The following is a 10,499-nucleotide window of genomic DNA, read 5'->3' as shown; positions in this document are numbered from 1 at the left end:
TGGTCCAAAAAAATTAGCAAGTCTGAAGGGAACAGTATGAGGCGTAGAGGTATAAAGACATATTAAATAGCAAAAAGGCTAATAAAACTGTCAGGCATTATTCAGCAAAAGGATGTCTCTTACATTGTTGTGAAGGGTTATGGATTTATCTTCTATACTTGGCAGAACTACCAACCAGTAGTCAGGCCTGGCTGTAAGGTCTTCTGCATATACGAGATGCTTGGAGAGACAGTCAAGAAGGTAGATTTCATTAAAATGACAGCCTTTTTTCATCAATGCACTTCACAACTGCCTTATTCAAAGGGTATGAGAATAATAACTGACCTGCTGGATACAAAAAGATTTAAAATATGAATAAAGTAAATATTAATCCAATTCTAAGAGGAAAATACACTGTAATTTCTTTGTTTTGGTATTAACTGTTATGCAATGATAACCTGTCTCAGTTGAAGTCTATGGGAGTTTGCAAGTGATTTTAACTCAGCTAAATGTGCCATCACCTAACATCAGAACAAGACTGACTGAAAGAGCTAAAGGCATCTATTGTAAGGCTTTATTTTTGGAAGCTCTGCAAATAGGGTTCCCAGTGTGTTCTAATCCAAAGCTAATGTACAGTGTACCTGATTTTATGATTGCTGTAGTAGCTATCCCACACTCTAGCGTCTAGGCGGTACAGTTGGGAAGCAGGAGGCATAGATTTGAATTTACACAGGCTAAGAACAAAACTACTGTTTTTATGCTTTTGAACAAATAGCCTAATTGGTGAGCTGTTTTGAAAAAGGCAGGTGTCACCAGCCAGCTAAGTTTCTGAAAAAGAGAGTCCTGATTAATTAGGTGCCTGTCTTAAGAAAATGATTCCAGTTTGTAGACCTGTGTGGGTGCAGGTCTTTAATATGCCCTATTGACACTGATACATTTGGTGGGATTTTAGGCTCATGCCTGTGCTCAACGTGTCCTGTTGGCTAGGACTGGTAGCCCTTCTATTCACGGATGGATTTTCATGGACCAGCCTACTGAGCTTCTTGCCTGTCTTTAATACTGAGGGGAACCTAGGTGCCTACCTGTGGCTCCCTGGATTGTCCTCCTGGGACCAGCTACCTAAGTTTTTGCTGCTAAGTTGGAAATACTTTGGCCCATTCTTTTCATTTTGAATGAGTGCCAGTGCTTTAAGGAAGCTGTTTGGTCACTGTTTATTACTACTGATGTTGTTCCAAAAGGTACTCTTTCAGGTATTAGGTATTCTTGCAAGTGCTGGAAAGAAGTCGAATCAAGTGAGTGTGGCTCATGTGGTAGGGATAATTATCCAAGAATGGGAGAATCAGTTGGAATCAGTCCTTGGATTGTTGTCCCTGCCGCATTAGCCATGTTAGTGCTGTCACAATTTAATTTATAACAGCGACTAGGTCTGGTCGGAAATTTTCTGACAGAACGCTTTTCCATCAGGCAGTGTCAGTTTGTCAGAAAAGAAATGGTCTGTGGAAATGTGGTAATTTTGATAAATCTTTTGGATGAAACCAGACAAGTTTCTAATAAAATCCTGTTTAGTTTCCCAAGATCTCACCTGCCTGCTTCACTGGCTCTTTGGTAGCCTATGAGCTATAGTGGAGCAGGGCACTGTAGGTTATCCAAGTTCCCAGCTGACAGACTGGTTCAATAGTCTGATTTCCAATCATAAAAGTACAAAAAAAATCTTTTCTTAAGTCCCCAGGAGCATTAATGGACCATTTTACCCATGGTCTAGGAAAAGAGATTCCAAGCTCCAATCTAAAGGCCATGAGGAATGATAAATGGCCATGGAATTGTGAGACAGTATTTTCACCTAAAATGTTCTTGAAATGAATACACAGCGGTCTGCCAAAAATTCTAAGAACTGACAATGAAAAGTAAATCTAAAAAGTTTGGGAGCCACGACCAATCTAAGGGTTGAGATGGAAGGCTCAGTTGCACATTTTCAGTTTAACTGAGCTACATGTTATAATTTATTACATTATAGCAGCACCTAGAGCCTTACTGTGTTCCACTCTATACCAAAAATAGCAACAAAGAAAAAGCCACTGCTTTGAGATTTAATAGATGGATGAATTAAGGGAAAGGGGCAGTGAAAAGTGCTCTTAGGTATGTAATGGATAAGCAAATTTTTCACACACTATCTGTATTCACAACTGAAATGCATACAGTTATAAAACAGATTTTTCCTATGTGTAAACAGGATGCCAATAAATGTTGAATTTCAATTAAATCTCCAGTTATCTGGAGCTGTAAGCCTATTTGTGAATCCTGGACAATATTCACTTTCATGAGTTAAACACTGAGTACCCTGAGACATAATCAGGGCATCTCTGTAAGAAGTATGATATAACTCATATACCTAGTACTGATTATGTTCTTTCTTGAAATATATGCATGTGGTGGTAGAGGTTAGGCAAAGGTTAATCCTCAGGAAGAAAAAATACTTAAAAGTCAGACTAGAAGACAGTTAATTTTCACATTTTAGATAGCTTCTTTCCTTGCTCTTTGACATCTTTAAACATAGTGGCATAGCAGCATATATGCCTGACCACTTCTTTATGCAAGCTTACATGGTTTTCTATATTCTGATAAATAAAAGATTTAATTTTCCTTTGAAGAGGCTGAGGAAATATAGTACAATCTGTTTAAAGCAGATAAGAAGGAGATGAAAATAATGGGAAAATAGGTGGGTTTTTTCCTTGTGTTTTTCCAGATCTTATATTCTAGTGTTAACAGCTTACCACAAAACCATCATTCAGCAACACATCTGGCTCCTCTCACTGTTTTGTGCAAGGTAGCACCTGTAACAAACAGAACTCCAGCAAAACAAATTTATCAGCTAGGGAACACAGAAGCTTAACTTGGCAAAGCAAAAAAATAGATAATAGAAGTAACTGTAGAAATCAGGAGCTGAATGTTTTTGCCACTGCTGAAGCAAATCTTTGATAAGTAAAATTCTAATTTTTTTTAATGGAAAGTTAAGATTTTGAAAATTAAGCCATAGAAAGAATGTGATCACAAGGGGTTTGCGTTTCAGATCCCCTGAGTCTTGAAATATTGATTACTTATCAGATACTGAGCAATGATAATATTGAAAAAACAACCTGCTTGTTCCAGGATAACTTCAGTACCTTCCCACAATTCATTCCAGACAGCAAAAGAACGGGGGGTGGGGCAGGTGTCAGGATATTACAGTGAAGAGCTAGATTGATGACGTTTATAAAATCTGCACAAGGCTGCCATATGCAATGATTCAGAAACTGAGTTACACATCTCTGTTTCTGAGGTCATTGCGAGAACAAGGATTAGGTGTTAGAGCACTGGCATGGCACCTCCAGGACTTTCCACTAGTACGGTTCTCTTCAGCTTAGCTCCTGATCTGGTGTGCTTTTCCATACAATTGCCTTTGTTCTTTCACAGGAGATGTGCTTATCATCCTGCGTTTTTCACGCAGTTCAAGCTCTTTGGACAGGAGCAGCTATAGCATTTACTGTACTTCATTAGTATTATTCTTTGTATGATTTTTACTGTATGATCTTTTCTAATTAGGCCACAAATATTCCCCTTCTTTTTTTTCTCCAAGGGGCAGATTTACTGGAATCAAGCTTGAACAAAGTCTGGATACCTGTACGAGAAGCTTCTTGCCATGTAAGCAGCAATAGTTCCTGCAGGTAACTCCTGCTCACATGTTGGCGTATATAACCTAAAAGAAAACTGTATCTTTTTTTACACCTGTAGCTGTGTATTTATTTGCACAACAAAATTTACAGCCTGTGCCTGTTATTTGCCCTCTCTTTAAGCCAAATGAGTTAAAACTTGCTTGGAGCTTTATTGGAGCCACACTTCCAGGTCAGTTCCCCCTGCAGTTTCGTTCTGTACGACAAAGAGGAGAGGAGAACTTCTTTCAGCCAGGGAGGTTACATCTATACTGCTGTTTAGAGGCAAGGCCAGATAATTGGGTAAAGCCTGCCTGGTTACTTCGTAGCCTGCCTCTGTGCATCCACGTTACCAAATGCACGACTGTTGTAGTTAGCCATCCAGATAGTCACATTTATACGGTCAGGTAAAACTCAGGCTGCCTAAAACCTCAGCTGTCCTTGAAGTACACAAGATCTATTTAAGGACCGTTTAGCCAAATTAGCATCCTGCTGGCCCCTTGATGCTGTTGTAAAGGCAGGTAATTCAGTCAGTCCATGCTGCTGGCTGCTGTGAGAACGAAGTATTCTCCAAACGGTAACATGAGTTCAAGTACCTATCTGACTCAAGTATGTCTGAAGTTGGAGCCTGGGGGCAAGCCTGAGTTCACACAAGGCATATTTGGATGTAGGAAAGTGAGAAAGCTGATCCTGTGTAATCTCTAAGTTAGCTGCATTTTCTGTCTTTATGCAGGCCTGGAAAACTTCATGGAATTTCCCTACCACATCTCAGATTGGTGCAGTAAGCCCAGCTGGCTGGATTTTAGATGTGGTAATAATACAAGAAGACATGTGAGTTTCTTGATTTCCTATGATTTTGCTGGAAGTACTCTGTGCTGCTGTAGTCTAAACTGTGACTGCATAAAATATCTTGAAAATTGTTTGTATCTAAGGTAGTTATGAAATGAAGTCAATATTAGTTCATAGCAGTGACTGAGGGATTTTTTCAAAAATGCTGTCAACAAATAATACTTATGTACCTCCTGGGCATTGCTTTAACAATGTATCATTAAGGGTCTGGTTCTAGATGTGTAATTAGGAAGCCATTGGTATTTGCAACTGTGAAAATAATTTTTTCTAAAAAATTGGTATAACTGATTTGAGCATTTTCCATAAGAGCTAATTTTTGGTATACCATCCTGAGTAGCAATGTAGACACCAAAATAACGAGGCAATGCAAATCTATGTTACTTGTATTCAGTTTACTATAGCTAGTTTGATGTGAAGAAATGGTAATCATGGTATGCAAATGTGTTTAGTTCAGTATTTATTCCATCTCATATTTCAATGGCATAAGGTGACCATACTAAACTAACTTCTACAAACCATATCTCATAGGACTTTATATTGCATTTAATGTTTATCCTATGATTTGTGGGAATATTTAGATACTTTTCATATCCAGGCACCTCGGCAAGGTTTGTAATACCAGCTTCTGGGATATGAAATCCGCTTACCTACAACTAAGAAAAAATGTTTTTCCTGATCTCTTCGAAATTCTTTAAAGTAGAGAAAAGGCTTTTTGTGTTTTTTCCCTCACTTAAGGGTAGACTGTCATTTTTGACAGAGCAATGTGTTAACTCAGTTATCTTATGAAATTTTATAACTACCTTGTTCATGCTGTCCTTGATAATTAATATTATCACCATCAGTGCAGGGATTTGTGCACAGTGCAGGGAAATGTGCAGGGATTTGTGCTGTATCTCATCCCACCAATTGTGTCTAACAGCATCTTTACGAAGGCATTGGAGAAAGGATGTAGCATTGGTCTCACTATATAGATTTCTGTACTTTGTTAGAATTCACTTTTCCTAAATTGCAAACAGCATTAGCTATTCCTCTCTTACTTCCCTCTAGAGCATAGTCTTTTACTAAGCTGATGCTTATGAAAAAACTGCCTGAGACAGGCTATTGCAAGAACTGCTCTTGCTTTACAGCTGCAATATCCGCAAGAGGAAAGGGACATTTCTGCTTTTTTGAAGCAATGTGTATTAATAACTGATATATAATTTTTAAATGTAGTTAAATCAGCTGATAGTCTGTAGAAATCTCTCTTTTTTTTTTTTTTTTTGGAAAACTGAAATTTAATTATAACCAGCATATACAAGCTGCCAGGCTGCTATGTTGAGAAAATATTCTGTTTTTTACTTCCTTCATGCATCAGCAGTAGAAAACTGGAAAGAAAAACCCAGACTCACAAATCATTAAGTCATGGTTCTATCAACTTCCCATTTATAACAAGTTTTGATGTGGCAAAAGTCAGTGTATGCAATGGAAATTACCCCAGTGTGAAAACAGTGAACTTGATTTTTTCATTTCCTCATTTTTCATCAAAACCATTGTACCAGTGCAGAATATAAGTATAAAATGTTACTGTATTGATCTGAGTTTCTCTACTATCCAATCAGCCACAAGCCAGCAATGTGCTGGAATGGCAGCAGGTCAGAGCATCAGGTATCCATTGTTTGTAATACTGCCTCTCCCAAAAGGAGGACGATTTATGCCTATAGCAACTGATCCACTCATCTCTACCAGCTAAAACAGTATTGCTGAAACGACTATTTTTCAAACTCTCTACTGACAAAACTCTGGAACAACATTTAAGACTAGATCAAGTTTCAGATAAATGATTTCTCATCTTTTTGCAGATCTAGGGATAAAAACTCCAGTCATTGTTCTTTTTCCAGTGAAAAGAGTTCAGGAGAAAATTAAGGGGAGCCTACAGGTGCCAAGTTTTATACTGGGTATAACTTGCTAAGTGTGTAACAAACTTTATTTCAGTATGAAGCATTTGTTAATCAAATCCAGATAATTTTACACAGTTCTAGCTCTATCTTGAGATAAAAAACAAAAACTAGAGAAAGAGGCCATCAGGTAGTTTGCATCCAAAGTGTGAGTTGCCATAAAATTAGCATAATAGCTTTGGGATTCCTAACACCTTTCTACTTCAAAATCTACACATTTATTACAAAGAAACATTTGACACTATTTACATAGTAGTTACAATATCTTGGCTGGATACATTTTTCAAACTAACAAAGGCGTGCTCTGTACACAGTATTTTTTCTGTATAGTCTACATTTTGTGTAATTACATACTAATTAATGCCTTATAAACCACGTATAGCAGTTTTGTTCATTGCAGCGGAGATGACAAAATTATGTTGCTGCATTTGTTTTTTTAGCCTGAAGCTATTAAAAAAATAGTTAATGGAACTTCATTTTTCAACCTGATGTTTAATCCATGATAAATTTCCCCATTAAAGATCACTGACATTCTTATATGACAGTTCATGTAGCTGAGTGACGTAAGCCTCTGCCCTCTTGTGGCAGATCAGGTTGGTGAAGCAAGCGAATGATTAGGGAATGTTTCCTTCAACTCCCAACAGTTTTTATAAAATGATATAAAGTTTTAAGGGCCCAGTTCTTCAGTCAGTGAAGTCTTAGCCTACTCCGATAGTTTCATAATGGTGCTAGGCCCATGGATAGAAGATGACTGGCCTTTCTCACTCAGCTCTGCCATTCAAACTCTGCTTTAAACGCAGTCATTTTAAAAGAAAAAAGAAGTCCCTGTGCCATGGTGATGGGTAAAGCTCTGCTGGCAAAAGAACCTTTAATATATATCCCAACTACTTTACTAAGACAAGGTGGTCTGTCAGTGTGATCATCGTGCCATGCTCTGTTCGAGTAGACAAAGGATGAAATACAGGACTAAGCCATAACAGTTCAGACCCATCTTCTAGAGAAGCCAGAGAGTTAACTGAAGGGTTAATTAATCAAGATGTACTTCAATACAAAAGTTAATCAGAGAAAACTTGTGAATGAATGCATTGGTGTTACAAGGAGCCTTGGGAGTGTGATTTGAACACTTGGGCAAGGAAAAAACTTTTTTCCTTCTTGGTTGTCCTAGCAGCAGAGTATTTTTTCAATGCTTTTTTCAAGGCACTTGCTGATCCGCTGAGTTTCTTGATTCTGACATAGCTTGTGGGTGGTTCACCGTGAAAAGAGGTGCAATGATAGTAAGAAAGAGGGAATGGGCACAGTTATGAGCAGAAGTAGAGGGTCATGAGAAGTCTATGGAGACAAACTAGGAAGCTCTGGGTATATCAAAAGGCTCAGGAGGTTGCAATAAGTGAGTGATAAGGGTTAAAATTTAGAATTACTGAAAATATAGCTAAAGGAGACTTGATGTCAGGTTTTGCTGGTCTGTGCAGAGCTACTCTTCTAATTCACTCCTGGAAACAGATCATAGGGGTCTTCTTAGCTCCAATTCAGTATAATAAAAGGCTGACAGACGTTCTGAGGGAAGAGAGAAATCATGTGTAAAAAAACCCTCCAGGTTCAGCAAGTAGAAAAATAAGGTCAAGCTAAGTATAATGTTGTAGTAATGTATTTATAGTCTCAGAAATTTGTGATACAAATTAAGAGTAAATTTGAACTACAGCAGTGGGGTCAGTTTTGATCTTGTACTTAATGCCTTAAGATCAGAAATCTCATCTATTCAATTTAATGAGGAGAATGTGATACTCATTTAGCAGTTGATTGTTCTTGTCTGTAATGGTAATCCGCACAGATTTAAGGGTCTGTCTGTCACCTACTTTTGGAGCTTAGTAATGCAGAGATCGCTCCCCTCACATGCTGTACTGCCCACAAGATACTATGATGTGCTACATATTTAAATGTATCTACCATAAGAAAACTATATGGTATTCAGAGATCAGGCTGCCAGAGAGCAATCGGTTGTAATTAATGTAGCACTAAGAGCAACTGAAAACCACATGAATAAAAAGTAAAAATAGGAAAGTAAAATAAATCAGTTATTTAAGTTTGTAAGGCCAGATGAACAACGTAACAGCATGTATCTGCTTGTAATGCAGTATCTATTGAATGCCCTAGCTAGTCAATTCCAGGGAATAGTCTAGGAATCAATGGGATATCAATTCTATTGATTTTGGGGCATATCAGGAAAAAAAATAACAACAAAAGGGAGAACAATGGAGCTTTTACCATGCTTTCGGCAGAATCTCAGCTTTAGTATTTCTGCAGTAACAGATGGCACCTTTCCTATCCAACCTTATCCATCTTCCTTACAGAGTTTAAGATGGTGACGTTTTGACAGCAAAATCACTTATCTCCCAAACAAATAATAACAGAGGAGAGAAGAGTGGGTGCACAAAGACTGAAAATACTGTTTCCCTCTTCTGGGAGTAAAAGAAGGTGGGGAAACACAGACTTTACCATGGAGTAAAGTGGAATGAAGGGCCTTCTGGGAATAGTAGCTCCCACTAAGCAAGCTGTGTAGGAAACAGTGGGGCCTCCTCTGAATGGACAAGGAGTGCACAGAGCCCCAGGAGAATGTGCAACCTTGTGTGGGGTTCTTCACTCCCAGTGATAGAGTGATCTGTGAGAGATGCTGTGCACACTAAAAGCCCTAGCTGAAGGAAGAAAGCTGGAGGTGTGGGTGAAAGTTGTGCCTGGGAGGTTCCTGTAGAGGCCTAGGCATGAGAAGGTAAGTAGGAAAGGTGCAAAAACAGGTGAATGGGAGAACAGAAGAAAGCCAGAAAAAAATTACTGGTGTCTGCATTGAACTTGGCCTGACAGAAACTGTTAATAAAGTGTAGAGCTGCCTTATGCATTTAATTGTAAATTTAAAAAGAAACATTGTGGATTAGCATCCATGTAGTTCTGAGCATATTTGTTATTAAATCCCACTTCTTGGTGTCCTTTGTGTGCTGCTACCATGAACAGACAGCCTACCATTTCTCAAACATCTGTTTTGAAAGACTTGAGAATATTTGCTTACAGTAGCATGTATTTAACATTCAAGCACTTTCAGCAACTCTTTGAAACAATTAGCTCATAATGAGCAGCTTCCATGCTAGCAAACTATACTAAAATGCTTATTAAAAACTTTAAAATGTTAAGGTTCTGACTTTAATAAGAAAAAGGCCACACAATCATCAGCTCACTCTAGAGAGTCGTTTTGAGGTGTCATTTCTACAAAGCAGAACATAGCTGATGCAAGGAAGTTCTATTTCACAGTACGCTTTGGTGCCACACAATGTACATGAAAGCCTGCCGAGGGTGAGTACTTTGTGACAGATCCCTCAAGCATCACATGAACCAGAGCTTTGACATGATACATCATAAAGTTCTTTGGGATTTTCTTGGGCTTCTTCATAAGCCGATATCTCACTGCCTTCGGTACTGTCAGGCTCCATGTGCTGCCCAGCCAACCTAGTGGTAAAAGAGTTTGACAGGGCACTCAAGCCAGGGAAAAACGGAAGAAAGAGAATGTGTTTCTTGACACCAGCTGTTCCAGATGGAAGGGGCAGACAGCTAGGTCTTGTTATAGGAGTAAACCATCAAAAATAAGAACTCAGATCATGAATAGGTCTTTTCCTTGTGGAAGACGTGTGCTATTCTTGAGTAGACAGTACACACTGACCAAAGACTATTGTGGTCACTGTTTGAGGACTCTGACTTCCTGAAGCAGTCCTTGGAGAATCAGCAAGGATTCATTGTGGAATCCCTGCCAGGATTTAAAAACAGAACAAAACAAAACAAAACAACACAACAACAGAAACAGATTACTTTGGTGTAACTGTAGTGTTCGAACCCTGTAGTTAGCTGAACCAAAAGACTGATAATGTTTTTCCTTGAACTACTTCAAGAAATATAGAAATGAAAATAAATGCAAAAATAAATCTCTTCTTTCCCATAAACTTTAGGAGTGTTTATTTTTACACCAAAATGTAAATTCTTCTCATCTAAATGAACATAATCTGTAGTTTGC

This window comes from Struthio camelus, chromosome 7 (assembly GCF_040807025.1).
Source record: "Struthio camelus isolate bStrCam1 chromosome 7, bStrCam1.hap1, whole genome shotgun sequence".
NCBI lineage: Eukaryota > Metazoa > Chordata > Aves > Struthioniformes > Struthionidae > Struthio > Struthio camelus.
This window is presented reverse-complemented; position numbering follows the sequence as displayed.